This window comes from Oncorhynchus mykiss, chromosome 31, assembly GCF_013265735.2.
Source record: "Oncorhynchus mykiss isolate Arlee chromosome 31, USDA_OmykA_1.1, whole genome shotgun sequence".
Classification (NCBI taxonomy): Eukaryota; Metazoa; Chordata; class Actinopteri; order Salmoniformes; family Salmonidae; genus Oncorhynchus; species Oncorhynchus mykiss.
In genome coordinates, this window is record NC_050571.1 from 30,872,089 (window position 1) to 30,888,774 (window position 16,686).

The 16,686-nt window shown below is 41.2% G+C and overlaps 12 non-coding genes across 12 annotated transcripts; all 12 read left to right on the forward strand.

Annotated features, from left to right (window-relative positions):
* The first annotated feature begins 1,258 nt into the window (after positions 1 to 1,258).
* trnaa-agc lies at positions 1,259 to 1,331 on the forward strand. The gene has a single exon. It is a non-coding gene; the product is annotated as a tRNA-Ala (tRNA).
* A 543-nt stretch (positions 1,332 to 1,874) lies between these two features.
* trnaa-agc lies at positions 1,875 to 1,947 on the forward strand. Its single transcript has one exon. It is a non-coding gene; the product is annotated as a tRNA-Ala (tRNA).
* Positions 1,948 to 5,213: 3,266 nt separating this feature from the next.
* trnaa-agc lies at positions 5,214 to 5,286 on the forward strand. Its single transcript has one exon. It is a non-coding gene; the product is annotated as a tRNA-Ala (tRNA).
* Positions 5,287 to 5,525: 239 nt separating this feature from the next.
* Positions 5,526 to 5,598, forward strand: trnaa-agc. Its single transcript has one exon. It is a non-coding gene; the product is annotated as a tRNA-Ala (tRNA).
* A 2,331-nt stretch (positions 5,599 to 7,929) lies between these two features.
* On the forward strand, positions 7,930 to 8,002 carry trnaa-agc. The gene has a single exon. It is a non-coding gene; the product is annotated as a tRNA-Ala (tRNA).
* Positions 8,003 to 8,241: 239 nt separating this feature from the next.
* On the forward strand, positions 8,242 to 8,314 carry trnaa-agc. The gene has a single exon. It is a non-coding gene; the product is annotated as a tRNA-Ala (tRNA).
* Positions 8,315 to 10,645: 2,331 nt separating this feature from the next.
* Positions 10,646 to 10,718, forward strand: trnaa-agc. Its single transcript has one exon. It is a non-coding gene; the product is annotated as a tRNA-Ala (tRNA).
* A 239-nt stretch (positions 10,719 to 10,957) lies between these two features.
* Positions 10,958 to 11,030, forward strand: trnaa-agc. Its single transcript has one exon. It is a non-coding gene; the product is annotated as a tRNA-Ala (tRNA).
* A 2,331-nt stretch (positions 11,031 to 13,361) lies between these two features.
* trnaa-agc lies at positions 13,362 to 13,434 on the forward strand. The gene has a single exon. It is a non-coding gene; the product is annotated as a tRNA-Ala (tRNA).
* Positions 13,435 to 13,673: 239 nt separating this feature from the next.
* On the forward strand, positions 13,674 to 13,746 carry trnaa-agc. Its single transcript has one exon. It is a non-coding gene; the product is annotated as a tRNA-Ala (tRNA).
* A 2,331-nt stretch (positions 13,747 to 16,077) lies between these two features.
* Positions 16,078 to 16,150, forward strand: trnaa-agc. Its single transcript has one exon. It is a non-coding gene; the product is annotated as a tRNA-Ala (tRNA).
* Positions 16,151 to 16,389: 239 nt separating this feature from the next.
* trnaa-agc lies at positions 16,390 to 16,462 on the forward strand. The gene has a single exon. It is a non-coding gene; the product is annotated as a tRNA-Ala (tRNA).
* Positions 16,463 to 16,686: the final 224 nt, after the last annotated feature.

A 16,686-nucleotide genomic window follows, 5' to 3' on the forward strand; every position in this document is an offset into this window, starting at 1 on the left:
AGCTAGCTAACAATGCTTTGTTGCTATCTGGCTAGCTAACAGTACTAGTAGCTAGCCAGTCAGCCCTATTGACTAATTATGGGCTTGCGATCTAAGGTACTTAGGCAGGTAACGTTAAACATGCCGAACAATACCAAATTACTCATGAACCATTAAGAGGGATCCCCATTTAAGTGATTTATTAAAAGGTAAAACAAAAAGAGCAGGAGTCATACATATATTTCTATCTCTATATTTATACATATTGAAAATAATTGGTATGTAGCACAGTTCTCTAGCACATACAAGTGCAAGCTAAGTATCTGAAGTGAACTGCCTCAACTCCTCTCTAACTACAGACTCCATCACTCTCCATCTTATTATTATCATCTGAAGCTTTGGAAGCCATCGGCCAAGTATGTACCAGATCACCTTGAGTTTATTTGAGTTTTTAAAGCTACTTTGAGATTCTGTGTGTAATGAAAAGTGCTATATAGAATAAATCATAATTATTATTATTTATCCTACAGGGGAGGAGGAGCCCTTGTCATAATGGCTTTGCGATATGATGGACAGCCTTCTGTTTGCTACTAAACAGGTCCTAATATCTTAGTCTGTGTGCCAGTTCATTCTCTCTTTTGACTTTGTTGTGGCAAGCAGAAACACACTGGAATTTAGGAAATCCCACCAAACCACCTAATTATTACTTCAATTAAAGGGACAAATTATGTGGTCGCTTGGGGTAATGCAAAAATCCCCTTTGGTTATCACATGTAGGCACATGTGTAGTTTATGAGACAGATCTTTGATTTAGTAGCTGTTCATTTGTTAGTAAATGTTGGGAGCTGTGACTCTTATTTATTCTACTGGAAGGCTGTCCTCTCCTCTGCTTACAGTAGAAAGGCCTTGGAGCGATCCACTGAGACGCAGTGAGCATAAGCACGACAAAAGACAGGAAAACAGTGACCATGTTTCGGGCGACTAACATGCATTTCCCCACGATCAACTGATCCTAATGTTATTCCACAGACAGCCAGCAGGGGGAACTCCAGACTCGCAGGTTTTTCTGCTATCATACACCCAAAACTCACTAACCCAACAATACAACTATTTCCACCACTGGGCTTACTGCAGTCACTACTTCCACCTTTACTGAACTACCATGAAGAATACTTTTAGACAGCTGAAGCAAGCATACTTTTTAAAAAGTATCCTTACTTATGGACGAGGGATTTGGCAGTGTGGTCATTGAGATTTCATACTTCTTGTTGGATGCACAGGGGGATTAGCTCAAATGGTAGAGCGCTCGCTTAGCATGCGAGAGGTAGCGGGATCGATGCCCGCATCCTCCAACTATTTAGTTTGGTTCAATCAGCACACATTGTTGTTGTAGCTCTGGATACTAACCCAACAATACAACTATTTCCACCACTGGGCTTACTCCTATAACTACTTCAACCTTTACTGAACTACCATGAAAAATTCTTTTAGACAGCTGAAGCAAGCATACTTGTTAAAAAGTATCCTTTCTTATGGACGAGGAATTTGGCAGTGCGGTCATTGAGATTTCATACTTCTTGTTGGAGGCACAGGGGGATTGGCTCAAATGGTAGAGCGCTCGCTTAGCATGCGAGAGGTAGCGGGATCGATGCCCCCATCCTCCAACTATTTAGTTTGGTTCAATCAGCACACATTGTTGTTGTAGATCTGGATAACAATACAACTATTTCCACCACTGGGCTTACTCCTATCACTACTTCAACCTTTACTGAACTACCATGAAAAATACTTTTAGACAGCTGAAGCAAGCATACTTGTTAAAAAGTATCCTTTCTTATGGACGAGGGATTTGGCAGTGCGGTCATTGAGATTTCATACTTCTTGTTGGAGGCACAGGGGGATTAGCTCAAATGGTAGAGCGCTCGCTTAGCATGCGAGAGGTAGCGGGATCGATGCCCGCATCCTCCAACTATTTAGTTTGGTTCAATCAGCACACATTGTTGTTGTAGATCTGGATAACAATACAACTATTTCCACCACTGGGCTTACTCCTATCACTACTTCAACCTTTACTGAACTACCATGAAGAATACTTTTAGACAGCTGAAGCAAGCATACTTTTTAAAAAGTATCCTTACTTATGGACGAGGGATTTGGCAGTGCGGTCATTGAGATTTCATACTTCTTGTTGGAGGCACAGGGGGATTGGCTCAAATGGTAGAGCGCTCGCTTAGCATGCGAGAGGTAGCGGGATCGATGCCGCATCCTCCAACTACTTAGTTTGGTTCAATCAGCACACATTGTTGTTGTAGCTCTGGATACTAACCCAACAATACAACTATTTCCACCACTGGGCTTACTCCTATAACTACTTCAACCTTTACTGAACTACCATGAAAAATACTTTTAGACAGCTGAAGCAAGCATACTTGTTAAAAAGTATCCTTTCTTATGGACGAGGAATTTGGCAGTGCGGTCATTGAGATTTCATACTTCTTGTTGGAGGCACAGGGGGATTGGCTCAAATGGTAGAGCGCTCGCTTAGCATGCGAGAGGTAGCGGGATCCATGCCCGCATCCTCCAACTATTTAGTTTGGTTCAATCAGCACACATTGTTGTTGTAGATCTGGATAACAATACAACTATTTCCACCACTGGGCTTACTCCTATCACTACTTCAACCTTTACTGAACTACCATGAAAAATACTTTTAGACAGCTGAAGCAAGCATACTTGTTAAAAAGTATCCTTTCTTATGGACGAGGGATTTGGCAGTGCGGTCATTGAGATTTCATACTTCTTTTTGGAGGCACAGTGGGATTAGCTCAAATGGTAGAGCGCTCGCTTAGCATGCGAGAGGTAGCGGGATCGATGCCCGCATCCTCCAACTATTTAGTTTGGTTCAATCAGCACACATTGTTGTTGTAGCTCTGGACTGATTTAACTAATCGAAGGATTAGTAAACAAATTGAATCAAGCGTGCTTGTCTGGCTCTAAAATGTGAATGTGTGTTGCTGGGGCAACCTGAGGACTGCAGTTGGGAAACACCAGTGGAAGGTAGAGTGTGGTGGCGAGTTGAAATATTGATTCAAAATAGACCAAACAGTAGACGACGCTATCGTGGCTGTTCATAATATATTAGGCTAAGTACTGCTTTATACTCTGCACTTTCAATTGTTGTGAGTTCATGACGTATTTCCCATGTAGTGTTTTAATAGGATAATTTAGGGACAGTTCAAAAATTATTGGGTGAGTGGGGGCTTGTAGCTCTCAAACTCTAGGGGTGTTTTTCCAAACATACTACCATGCTCCACACTCATGCTCCGATTGTATTCTCCACTCCGTTCTCTTGAGTACGTTTTTGTGTGGACGCGAGTGAGGAGAATGCATAAAGCAATACATTTAAGAAGCACTCGCACTCCCCCTACTGTATTACCTCACGCTTCACAGCCCCATTCACTGAACCTCCTTCCAGCCAGGACAATGGCAACAATAGACGAATCAAGATATACACAAAGCAAACGTTTGACGTCACAATTATCAGCTAGATATGTGAATCGTAACAATTTAGCTAGCCAGATAGCTAAACAGGACAAAAATGACCTAAAATGAATAATATGTAAGATAGATGTCAATTCTTCATGGTTACATTAGCTAGCTAACAATGCTTTGTTTCTATCTGGCTAGTTAACAGTACTAGTAGCTAGCCAGTCAGCCATATTGACTAATTATGGGCTTGCGATCTAAGGTACTTAGGCAGGTAACGTTAAACATGCCGAACAATACCAAATTACTCATGAACCATTAAGAGGGATCCCATTTAAGTGATTTATTAAAAGGTAAAACAAAAAGAGCAGGAGTCATACATATATTTCTATCTCTATATTTATACATATTGAAAATAATTGGTATGTAGCACAGTTCTCTAGCACATACAAGTGGAAGCTAAGTATCTGAAGTGAACTGCCTCAACTCCTCTCTAACTACAGACTCCATCACTCTCCATCTTATTATTATCATCTGAAGCTTTGGAAGCCATCGGCCAAGTATGTACCAGATCACCTTGAGTTTATTTGAGTTTTTAAAGCTACTTTGAGATTCTGTGTGTAATGAAAAGTGCTATATAGAATAAATCATAATTATTATTATTTATCCTACAGGGGAGGAGGAGCCCTTGTCATAATGGCTTTGCGATATGATGGACAGCCTTCTGTTTGCTACTAAACAGGTCCTAATATCTTAGTCTGTGTGCCAGTTCATTCTCTCTTTTGACTTTGTTGTGGCAAGCAGAAACACACTGGAATTTAGGAAATCCCACGAAACCACCGAATTATTACTTCAATTAAAGGGACAAATTATGTGGTCGCTTGGGGTAATGCAAAAATCCCCTTTGGTTATCACATGTAGGCACATGTGTAGTTTATGAGACAGATCTTTGATTTAGTAGCTGTTCATTTGTTAGTAAATGTTGGGAGCTGTGACTCTTATTTATTCTACTGGAAGGCTGTCCTCTCCTCTGCTTACAGTAGAAAGGCCTTGGAGCGATCCACTGAGACGCAGTGAGCATAAGCACGACAAAAGACAGGAAAACAGTGACCATGTTTCGGGCGACTAACATGCATTTCCCCACGATCAACTGATCCTAATGTTATTCCACAGACAGCCAGCAGGGGGAACTCCAGACTCGCAGGTTTTTCTGCTATCATACACCCAAAACTCACTAACCCAACAATACAACTATTTCCACCACTGGGCTTACTGCAGTCACTACTTCCACCTTTACTGAACTACCATGAAGAATACTTTTAGACAGCTGAAGCAAGCATACTTTTTAAAAAGTATCCTTACTTATGGACGAGGGATTTGGCAGTGTGGTCATTGAGATTTCATACTTCTTGTTGGATGCACAGGGGGATTAGCTCAAATGGTAGTTTGACTAACATGCATTTCCCCACGATCAACTGATCCTAATGTTATTCCACAGACAGCCAGCAGGGGGAACTCCAGACTCGCAGGTTTTTCTGCTATCATACACCCAAAACTCACTAACCCAACAATACAACTATTTCCACCACTGGGCTTACTGCAGTCACTACTTCCACCTTTACTGAACTACCATGAAGAATACTTTTAGACAGCTGAAGCAAGCATACTTTTTAAAAAGTATCCTTACTTATGGACGAGGGATTTGGCAGTGTGGTCATTGAGATTTCATACTTCTTGTTGGATGCACAGGGGGATTAGCTCAAATGGTAGAGTGCTCGCTTAGCATGCGAGAGGTAGCGGGATCGATGCCCGCATCCTCCAACTACTTAGTTTGGTTCAATCAGCACACATTGTTGTTGTAGCTCTGGATACTAACCCAACAATACAACTATTTCCACCACTGGGCTTACTCCTATAACTACTTCAACCTTTACTGAACTACCATGAAAAATACTTTTAGACAGCTGAAGCAAGCATACTTGTTAAAAAGTATCCTTTCTTATGGACGAGGAATTTGGCAGTGCGGTCATTGAGGTTTCATACTTCTTGTTGTAGACACAGGGGGATTGGCTCAAATGGTAGAGCGCTCGCTTAGCATGCGAGAGGTAGCGGGATCGATGCCCGCATCCTCCAACTATTTAGTTTGGTTCAATCAGCACACATTGTTGTTGTAGATCTGGATAACAATACAACTATTTCCACCACTGGGCTTACTCCTATCACTACTTCAACCTTTACTGAACTACCATGAAAAATACTTTTAGACAGCTGAAGCAAGCATACTTGTTAAAAAGTATCCTTTCTCATGGACGAGGGATTTGGCAGTGCGGTCATTGAGATTTCATACTTCTTGTTGGAGGCACAGGGGGATTAGCTCAAATGGTAGAGTGCTCGCTTAGCATGTGAGAGGTAGTGGGATCGATGCCCGCATCCTCCAACTCTTTAGTTTGGTTCAATCAGCACACATTGTTGTTGTAGCTCTGGACTGATTTAACTAATCGAAGGATTAGTAAACAAATTGAATCAAGCGTGCTTGTCTGGCTCTAAAATGTGAATGTGTGTTGCTGGGGCAACCTGAGGACTGCAGTTGGGAAACACCAGTGGGAAATACGTAGAGTGTGGTGGCGAGTTGAAATATTGATTCAAAATAGACCAAACAGTAGACGACGCTATCGTGGCTGTTCATAATATATTAGGCTAAGTACTGTTTTATACTCTGCACTTTCAATTGTTGTGAGTTCATGACGTATTTCCCATGTAGTGTTTTAATAGGATAATTTAGGGACAGTTCAAAAATTACTGGGTGAGTGGGGGCTTGTAGCTCTCAAACTCTAGGGGTGTTTTTCCAAACATACTACCATGCTCCACACTCATGCTCCGATTGTATTCTCCACTCCGTTCTCTTGAGTACGTTTTTGTGTGGACGCGAGTGAGGAGAATGCATTAAGCAATACATTTAAGAAGCACTCGCACTCCCCCTACTGTATTACCTCACGCTTCACAGCCCCATTCACTGAACCTCCTTCCAGCCAGGACAATGGCAACAATAGACGAATCAAGATATACACAAAGCAAACGTTTGACGTCACAATTATCAGCTAGATATGTGAATCGTAACAATTTAGCTAGCCAGATAGCTAAACAGGACAAAAATGACCTAAAACGAATAATATGTAAGATAGATGTCAATTCTTCATGGTTACATTAGCTAGCTAACAATGCTTTGTTGCTATCTGGCTAGTTAACAGTACTAGTAGCTAGCCAGTCAGCCCTATTGACTAATTATGGGCTTGCGATCTAAGGTACTTAGGCAGGTAACGTTAAACATGCCGAACAATACCAAATTACTCATGAACCATTAAGAGGGATCCCCATTTAAGTGATTTATTAAAAGGTAAAACAAAAAGAGCAGGAGTCATACATATATTTCTATCTCTATATTTATACATATTGAAAATAATTGGTATGTAGCACAGTTCTCTAGCACATACAAGTGCAAGCTAAGTATCTGAAGTGAACTGCCTCAACTCCTCTCTAACTACAGACTCCATCACTCTCCATCTTATTATTATCATCTGAAGCTTTGGAAGCCATCGGCCAAGTATGTACCAGATCACCTTGAGTTTATTTGAGTTTTTAAAGCTACTTTGAGATTCTGTGTGTAATGAAAAGTGCTATATAGAATAAATCATAATTATTATTATTTATCCTACAGGGGAGGAGGAGCCCTTGTCATAATGGCTTTGCGATATGATGGACAGCCTTCTGTTTGCTACTAAACAGGTCCTAATATCTTAGTCTGTGTGCCAGTTCATTCTCTCTTTTGACTTTGTTGTGGCAAGCAGAAACACACTGGAATTTAGGAAATCCCACCAAACCACCGAATTATTACTTCAATTAAAGGGACAAATTATGTGGTCGCTTGGGGTAATGCAAAAATCCCCTTTGGTTATCACATGTAGGCACATGTGTAGTTTATGAGACAGATCTTTGATTTAGTAGCTGTTCATTTGTTAGTAAATGTTGGGAGCTGTGACTCTTATTTATTCTACTGGAAGGCTGTCCTCTCCTCTGCTTACAGTAGAAAGGCCTTGGAGCGATCCACTGAGACGCAGTGAGCATAAGCACGACAAAAGACAGGAAAACAGTGACCATGTTTCGGGCGACTAACATGCATTTCCCCACGATCAACTGATCCTAATGTTATTCCACAGACAGCCAGCAGGGGGAACTCCAGACTCGCAGGTTTTTCTGCTATCATACACCCAAAACTCACTAACCCAACAATACAACTATTTCCACCACTGGGCTTACTGCAGTCACTACTTCCACCTTTACTGAACTACCATGAAGAATACTTTTAGACAGCTGAAGCAAGCATACTTTTTAAAAAGTATCCTTACTTATGGACGAGGGATTTGGCAGTGTGGTCATTGAGATTTCATACTTCTTGTTGGATGCACAGGGGGATTAGCTCAAATGGTAGAGTGCTCGCTTAGCATGCGAGAGGTAGCGGGATCGATGCCCGCATCCTCCAACTACTTAGTTTGGTTCAATCAGCACACATTGTTGTTGTAGCTCTGGATACTAACCCAACAATACAACTATTTCCACCACTGGGCTTACTCCTATAACTACTTCAACCTTTACTGAACTACCATGAAAAATACTTTTAGACAGCTGAAGCAAGCATACTTGTTAAAAAGTATCCTTTCTTATGGACGAGGAATTTGGCAGTGCGGTCATTGAGGTTTCATACTTCTTGTTGTAGACACAGGGGGATTGGCTCAAATGGTAGAGCGCTCGCTTAGCATGCGAGAGGTAGCGGGATCGATGCCCGCATCCTCCAACTATTTAGTTTGGTTCAATCAGCACACATTGTTGTTGTAGATCTGGATAACAATACAACTATTTCCACCACTGGGCTTACTCCTATCACTACTTCAACCTTTACTGAACTACCATGAAAAATACTTTTAGACAGCTGAAGCAAGCATACTTGTTAAAAAGTATCCTTTCTCATGGACGAGGGATTTGGCAGTGCGGTCATTGAGATTTCATACTTCTTGTTGGAGGCACAGGGGGATTAGCTCAAATGGTAGAGTGCTCGCTTAGCATGTGAGAGGTAGTGGGATCGATGCCCGCATCCTCCAACTATTTAGTTTGGTTCAATCAGCACACATTGTTGTTGTAGCTCTGGACTGATTTAACTAATCGAAGGATTAGTAAACAAATTGAATCAAGCGTGCTTGTCTGGCTCTAAAATGTGAATGTGTGTTGCTGGGGCAACCTGAGGACTGCAGTTGGGAAACACCAGTGGGAAATACGTAGAGTGTGGTGGCGAGTTGAAATATTGATTCAAAATAGACCAAACAGTAGACGACGCTATCGTGGCTGTTCATAATATATTAGGCTAAGTACTGTTTTATACTCTGCACTTTCAATTGTTGTGAGTTCATGACGTATTTCCCATGTAGTGTTTTAATAGGATAATTTAGGGACAGTTCAAAAATTACTGGGTGAGTGGGGGCTTGTAGCTCTCAAACTCTAGGGGTGTTTTTCCAAACATACTACCATGCTCCACACTCATGCTCCGATTGTATTCTCCACTCCGTTCTCTTGAGTACGTTTTTGTGTGGACGCGAGTGAGGAGAATGCATTAAGCAATACATTTAAGAAGCACTCGCACTCCCCCTACTGTATTACCTCACGCTTCACAGCCCCATTCACTGAACCTCCTTCCAGCCAGGACAATGGCAACAATAGACGAATCAAGATATACACAAAGCAAACGTTTGACGTCACAATTATCAGCTAGATATGTGAATCGTAACAATTTAGCTAGCCAGATAGCTAAACAGGACAAAAATGACCTAAAACGAATAATATGTAAGATAGATGTCAATTCTTCATGGTTACATTAGCTAGCTAACAATGCTTTGTTGCTATCTGGCTAGTTAACAGTACTAGTAGCTAGCCAGTCAGCCCTTTTGACTAATTATGGGCTTGCGATCTAAGGTACTTAGGCAGGTAACGTTAAACATGCCGAACAATACCAAATTACTCATGAACCATTAAGAGGGATCCCCATTTAAGTGATTTATTAAAAGGTAAAACAAAAAGAGCAGGAGTCATACATATATTTCTATCTCTATATTTATACATATTGAAAATAATTGGTATGTAGCACAGTTCTCTAGCACATACAAGTGCAAGCTAAGTATCTGAAGTGAACTGCCTCAACTCCTCTCTAACTACAGACTCCATCACTCTCCATCTTATTATTATCATCTGAAGCTTTGGAAGCCATCGGCCAAGTATGTACCAGATCACCTTGAGTTTATTTGAGTTTTTAAAGCTACTTTGAGATTCTGTGTGTAATGAAAAGTGCTATATAGAATAAATCATAATTATTATTATTTATCCTACAGGGGAGGAGGAGCCCTTGTCATAATGGCTTTGCGATATGATGGACAGCCTTCTGTTTGCTACTAAACAGGTCCTAATATCTTAGTCTGTGTGCCAGTTCATTCTCTCTTTTGACTTTGTTGTGGCAAGCAGAAACACACTGGAATTTAGGAAATCCCACCAAACCACCGAATTATTACTTCAATTAAAGGGACAAATTATGTGGTCGCTTGGGGTAATGCAAAAATCCCCTTTGGTTATCACATGTAGGCACATGTGTAGTTTATGAGACAGATCTTTGATTTAGTAGCTGTTCATTTGTTAGTAAATGTTGGGAGCTGTGACTCTTATTTATTCTACTGGAAGGCTGTCCTCTCCTCTGCTTACAGTAGAAAGGCCTTGGAGCGATCCACTGAGACGCAGTGAGCATAAGCACGACAAAAGACAGGAAAACAGTGACCATGTTTCGGGCGACTAACATGCATTTCCCAACGATCAACTGATCCTAATGTTATTCCACAGACAGCCAGCAGGGGGAACTCCAGACTCGCAGGTTTTTCTGCTATCATACACCCAAAACTCACTAACCCAACAATACAACTATTTCCACCACTGGGCTTACTGCAGTCACTACTTCCACCTTTACTGAACTACCATGAAGAATACTTTTAGACAGCTGAAGCAAGCATACTTTTTAAAAAGTATCCTTACTTATGGACGAGGGATTTGGCAGTGTGGTCATTGAGATTTCATACTTCTTGTTGGATGCACAGGGGGATTAGCTCAAATGGTAGAGTGCTCGCTTAGCATGCGAGAGGTAGCGGGATCGATGCCCGCATCCTCCAACTACTTAGTTTGGTTCAATCAGCACACATTGTTGTTGTAGCTCTGGATACTAACCCAACAATACAACTATTTCCACCACTGGGCTTACTCCTATAACTACTTCAACCTTTACTGAACTACCATGAAAAATACTTTTAGACAGCTGAAGCAAGCATACTTGTTAAAAAGTATCCTTTCTTATGGACGAGGAATTTGGCAGTGCGGTCATTGAGGTTTCATACTTCTTGTTGTAGACACAGGGGGATTGGCTCAAATGGTAGAGCGCTCGCTTAGCATGCGAGAGGTAGCGGGATCGATGCCCGCATCCTCCAACTATTTAGTTTGGTTCAATCAGCACACATTGTTGTTGTAGATCTGGATAACAATACAACTATTTCCACCACTGGGCTTACTCCTATCACTACTTCAACCTTTACTGAACTACCATGAAAAATACTTTTAGACAGCTGAAGCAAGCATACTTGTTAAAAAGTATCCTTTCTCATGGACGAGGGATTTGGCAGTGCGGTCATTGAGATTTCATACTTCTTGTTGGAGGCACAGGGGGATTAGCTCAAATGGTAGAGTGCTCGCTTAGCATGTGAGAGGTAGTGGGATCGATGCCCGCATCCTCCAACTCTTTAGTTTGGTTCAATCAGCACACATTGTTGTTGTAGCTCTGGACTGATTTAACTAATCGAAGGATTAGTAAACAAATTGAATCAAGCGTGCTTGTCTGGCTCTAAAATGTGAATGTGTGTTGCTGGGGCAACCTGAGGACTGCAGTTGGGAAACACCAGTGGGAAATACGTAGAGTGTGGTGGCGAGTTGAAATATTGATTCAAAATAGACCAAACAGTAGACGACGCTATCGTGGCTGTTCATAATATATTAGGCTAAGTACTGTTTTATACTCTGCACTTTCAATTGTTGTGAGTTCATGACGTATTTCCCATGTAGTGTTTTAATAGGATAATTTAGGGACAGTTCAAAAATTACTGGGTGAGTGGGGGCTTGTAGCTCTCAAACTCTAGGGGTGTTTTTCCAAACATACTACCATGCTCCACACTCATGCTCCGATTGTATTCTCCACTCCGTTCTCTTGAGTACGTTTTTGTGTGGACGCGAGTGAGGAGAATGCATTAAGCAATACATTTAAGAAGCACTCGCACTCCCCCTACTGTATTACCTCACGCTTCACAGCCCCATTCACTGAACCTCCTTCCAGCCAGGACAATGGCAACAATAGACGAATCAAGATATACACAAAGCAAACGTTTGACGTCACAATTATCAGCTAGATATGTGAATCGTAACAATTTAGCTAGCCAGATAGCTAAACAGGACAAAAATGACCTAAAACGAATAATATGTAAGATAGATGTCAATTCTTCATGGTTACATTAGCTAGCTAACAATGCTTTGTTGCTATCTGGCTAGTTAACAGTACTAGTAGCTAGCCAGTCAGCCCTATTGACTAATTATGGGCTTGCGATCTAAGGTACTTAGGCAGGTAACGTTAAACATGCCGAACAATACCAAATTACTCATGAACCATTAAGAGGGATCCCCATTTAAGTGATTTATTAAAAGGTAAAACAAAAAGAGCAGGAGTCATACATATATTTCTATCTCTATATTTATACATATTGAAAATAATTGGTATGTAGCACAGTTCTCTAGCACATACAAGTGCAAGCTAAGTATCTGAAGTGAACTGCCTCAACTCCTCTCTAACTACAGACTCCATCACTCTCCATCTTATTATTATCATCTGAAGCTTTGGAAGCCATCGGCCAAGTATGTACCAGATCACCTTGAGTTTATTTGAGTTTTTAAAGCTACTTTGAGATTCTGTGTGTAATGAAAAGTGCTATATAGAATAAATCATAATTATTATTATTTATCCTACAGGGGAGGAGGAGCCCTTGTCATAATGGCTTTGCGATATGATGGACAGCCTTCTGTTTGCTACTAAACAGGTCCTAATATCTTAGTCTGTGTGCCAGTTCATTCTCTCTTTTGACTTTGTTGTGGCAAGCAGAAACACACTGGAATTTAGGAAATCCCACCAAACCACCGAATTATTACTTCAATTAAAGGGACAAATTATGTGGTCGCTTGGGGTAATGCAAAAATCCCCTTTGGTTATCACATGTAGGCACATGTGTAGTTTATGAGACAGATCTTTGATTTAGTAGCTGTTCATTTGTTAGTAAATGTTGGGAGCTGTGACTCTTATTTATTCTACTGGAAGGCTGTCCTCTCCTCTGCTTACAGTAGAAAGGCCTTGGAGCGATCCACTGAGACGCAGTGAGCATAAGCACGACAAAAGACAGGAAAACAGTGACCATGTTTCGGGCGACTAACATGCATTTCCCCACGATCAACTGATCCTAATGTTATTCCACAGACAGCCAGCAGGGGGAACTCCAGACTCGCAGGTTTTTCTGCTATCATACACCCAAAACTCACTAACCCAACAATACAACTATTTCCACCACTGGGCTTACTGCAGTCACTACTTCCACCTTTACTGAACTACCATGAAGAATACTTTTAGACAGCTGAAGCAAGCATACTTTTTAAAAAGTATCCTTACTTATGGACGAGGGATTTGGCAGTGTGGTCATTGAGATTTCATACTTCTTGTTGGATGCACAGGGGGATTAGCTCAAATGGTAGAGTGCTCGCTTAGCATGCGAGAGGTAGCGGGATCGATGCCCGCATCCTCCAACTACTTAGTTTGGTTCAATCAGCACACATTGTTGTTGTAGCTCTGGATACTAACCCAACAATACAACTATTTCCACCACTGGGCTTACTCCTATAACTACTTCAACCTTTACTGAACTACCATGAAAAATACTTTTAGACAGCTGAAGCAAGCATACTTGTTAAAAAGTATCCTTTCTTATGGACGAGGAATTTGGCAGTGCGGTCATTGAGGTTTCATACTTCTTGTTGTCGACACAGGGGGATTGGCTCAAATGGTAGAGCGCTCGCTTAGCATGCGAGAGGTAGCGGGATCGATGCCCGCATCCTCCAACTATTTAGTTTGGTTCAATCAGCACACATTGTTGTTGTAGATCTGGATAACAATACAACTATTTCCACCACTGGGCTTACTCCTATCACTACTTCAACCTTTACTGAACTACCATGAAAAATACTTTTAGACAGCTGAAGCAAGCATACTTGTTAAAAAGTATCCTTTCTCATGGACGAGGGATTTGGCAGTGCGGTCATTGAGATTTCATACTTCTTGTTGGAGGCACAGGGGGATTAGCTCAAATGGTAGAGTGCTCGCTTAGCATGTGAGAGGTAGTGGGATCGATGCCCGCATCCTCCAACTATTTAGTTTGGTTCAATCAGCACACATTGTTGTTGTAGCTCTGGACTGATTTAACTAATCGAAGGATTAGTAAACAAATTGAATCAAGCGTGCTTGTCTGGCTCTAAAATGTGAATGTGTGTTGCTGGGGCAACCTGAGGACTGCAGTTGGGAAACACCAGTGGGAAATACGTAGAGTGTGGTGGCGAGTTGAAATATTGATTCAAAATAGACCAAACAGTAGACGACGCTATCGTGGCTGTTCATAATATATTAGGCTAAGTACTGTTTTATACTCTGCACTTTCAATTGTTGTGAGTTCATGACGTATTTCCCATGTAGTGTTTTAATAGGATAATTTAGGGACAGTTCAAAAATTACTGGGTGAGTGGGGGCTTGTAGCTCTCAAACTCTAGGGGTGTTTTTCCAAACATACTACCATGCTCCACACTCATGCTCCGATTGTATTCTCCACTCCGTTCTCTTGAGTACGTTTTTGTGTGGACGCGAGTGAGGAGAATGCATTAAGCAATACATTTAAGAAGCACTCGCACTCCCCCTACTGTATTACCTCACGCTTCACAGCCCCATTCACTGAACCTCCTTCCAGCCAGGACAATGGCAACAATAGACGAATCAAGATATACACAAAGCAAACGTTTGACGTCACAATTATCAGCTAGATATGTGAATCGTAACAATTTAGCTAGCCAGATAGCTAAACAGGACAAAAATGACCTAAAACGAATAATATGTAAGATAGATGTCAATTCTTCATGGTTACATTAGCTAGCTAACAATGCTTTGTTGCTATCTGGCTAGTTAACAGTACTAGTAGCTAGCCAGTCAGCCCTTTTGACTAATTATGGGCTTGCGATCTAAGGTACTTAGGCAGGTAACGTTAAACATGCCGAACAATACCAAATTACTCATGAACCATTAAGAGGGATCCCCATTTAAGTGATTTATTAAAAGGTAAAACAAAAAGAGCAGGAGTCATACATATATTTCTATCTCTATATTTATACATATTGAAAATAATTGGTATGTAGCACAGTTCTCTAGCACATACAAGTGCAAGCTAAGTATCTGAAGTGAACTGCCTCAACTCCTCTCTAACTACAGACTCCATCACTCTCCATCTTATTATTATCATCTGAAGCTTTGGAAGCCATCGGCCAAGTATGTACCAGATCACCTTGAGTTTATTTGAGTTTTTAAAGCTACTTTGAGATTCTGTGTGTAATGAAAAGTGCTATATAGAATAAATCATAATTATTATTATTTATCCTACAGGGGAGGAGGAGCCCTTGTCATAATGGCTTTGCGATATGATGGACAGCCTTCTGTTTGCTACTAAACAGGTCCTAATATCTTAGTCTGTGTGCCAGTTCATTCTCTCTTTTGACTTTGTTGTGGCAAGCAGAAACACACTGGAATTTAGGAAATCCCACCAAACCACCGAATTATTACTTCAATTAAAGGGACAAATTATGTGGTCGCTTGGGGTAATGCAAAAATCCCCTTTGGTTATCACATGTAGGCACATGTGTAGTTTATGAGACAGATCTTTGATTTAGTAGCTGTTCATTTGTTAGTAAATGTTGGGAGCTGTGACTCTTATTTATTCTACTGGAAGGCTGTCCTCTCCTCTGCTTACAGTAGAAAGGCCTTGGAGCGATCCACTGAGACGCAGTGAGCATAAGCACGACAAAAGACAGGAAAACAGTGACCATGTTTCGGGCGACTAACATGCATTTCCCAACGATCAACTGATCCTAATGTTATTCCACAGACAGCCAGCAGGGGGAACTCCAGACTCGCAGGTTTTTCTGCTATCATACACCCAAAACTCACTAACCCAACAATACAACTATTTCCACCACTGGGCTTACTGCAGTCACTACTTCCACCTTTACTGAACTACCATGAAGAATACTTTTAGACAGCTGAAGCAAGCATACTTTTTAAAAAGTATCCTTACTTATGGACGAGGGATTTGGCAGTGTGGTCATTGAGATTTCATACTTCTTGTTGGATCCACAGGGGGATTAGCTCAAATGGTAGAGCGCTAGCTTAGCATGCGAGAGGTAGCGGGATCGATTCCCGCATCCTCCAACTACTTAGTTTGGTTCAATCAGCACACATTGTTGTTGTAGCTCTGGATACTAACCCAACAATACAACTATTTCCACCACTGGGCTTACTCCTATAACTACTTCAACCTTTACTGAACTACCATGAAAAATACTTTTAGACAGCTGAAGCAAGCATACTTGTTAAAAAGTATCCTTTCTTATGGACGAGGAATTTGGCAGTGCGGTCATTGAGATTTCATACTTCTTGTTGGAGGCACAGGGGGATTGGCTCAAATGGTAGAGCGCTCGCTTAGCATGCGAGAGGTAGCGGGATCGATGCCCGCATCCTCCAACTATTTAGTTTGGTTCAATCAGCACACGTTGTTGTAGATCTGGATAACAATACAACTATTTCCACCACTGGGCTTACTCCTATCACTACTTCAACCTTTACTGAACTACCATGAAAAATACTTTTAGACAGCTGAAGCAAGCATACTTGTTAAAAAGTATCCTTTCTTATGTACGAGGGATTTGGCAGTGCGGTCATTGAGATTTCATACTTCTTGTTGGAGG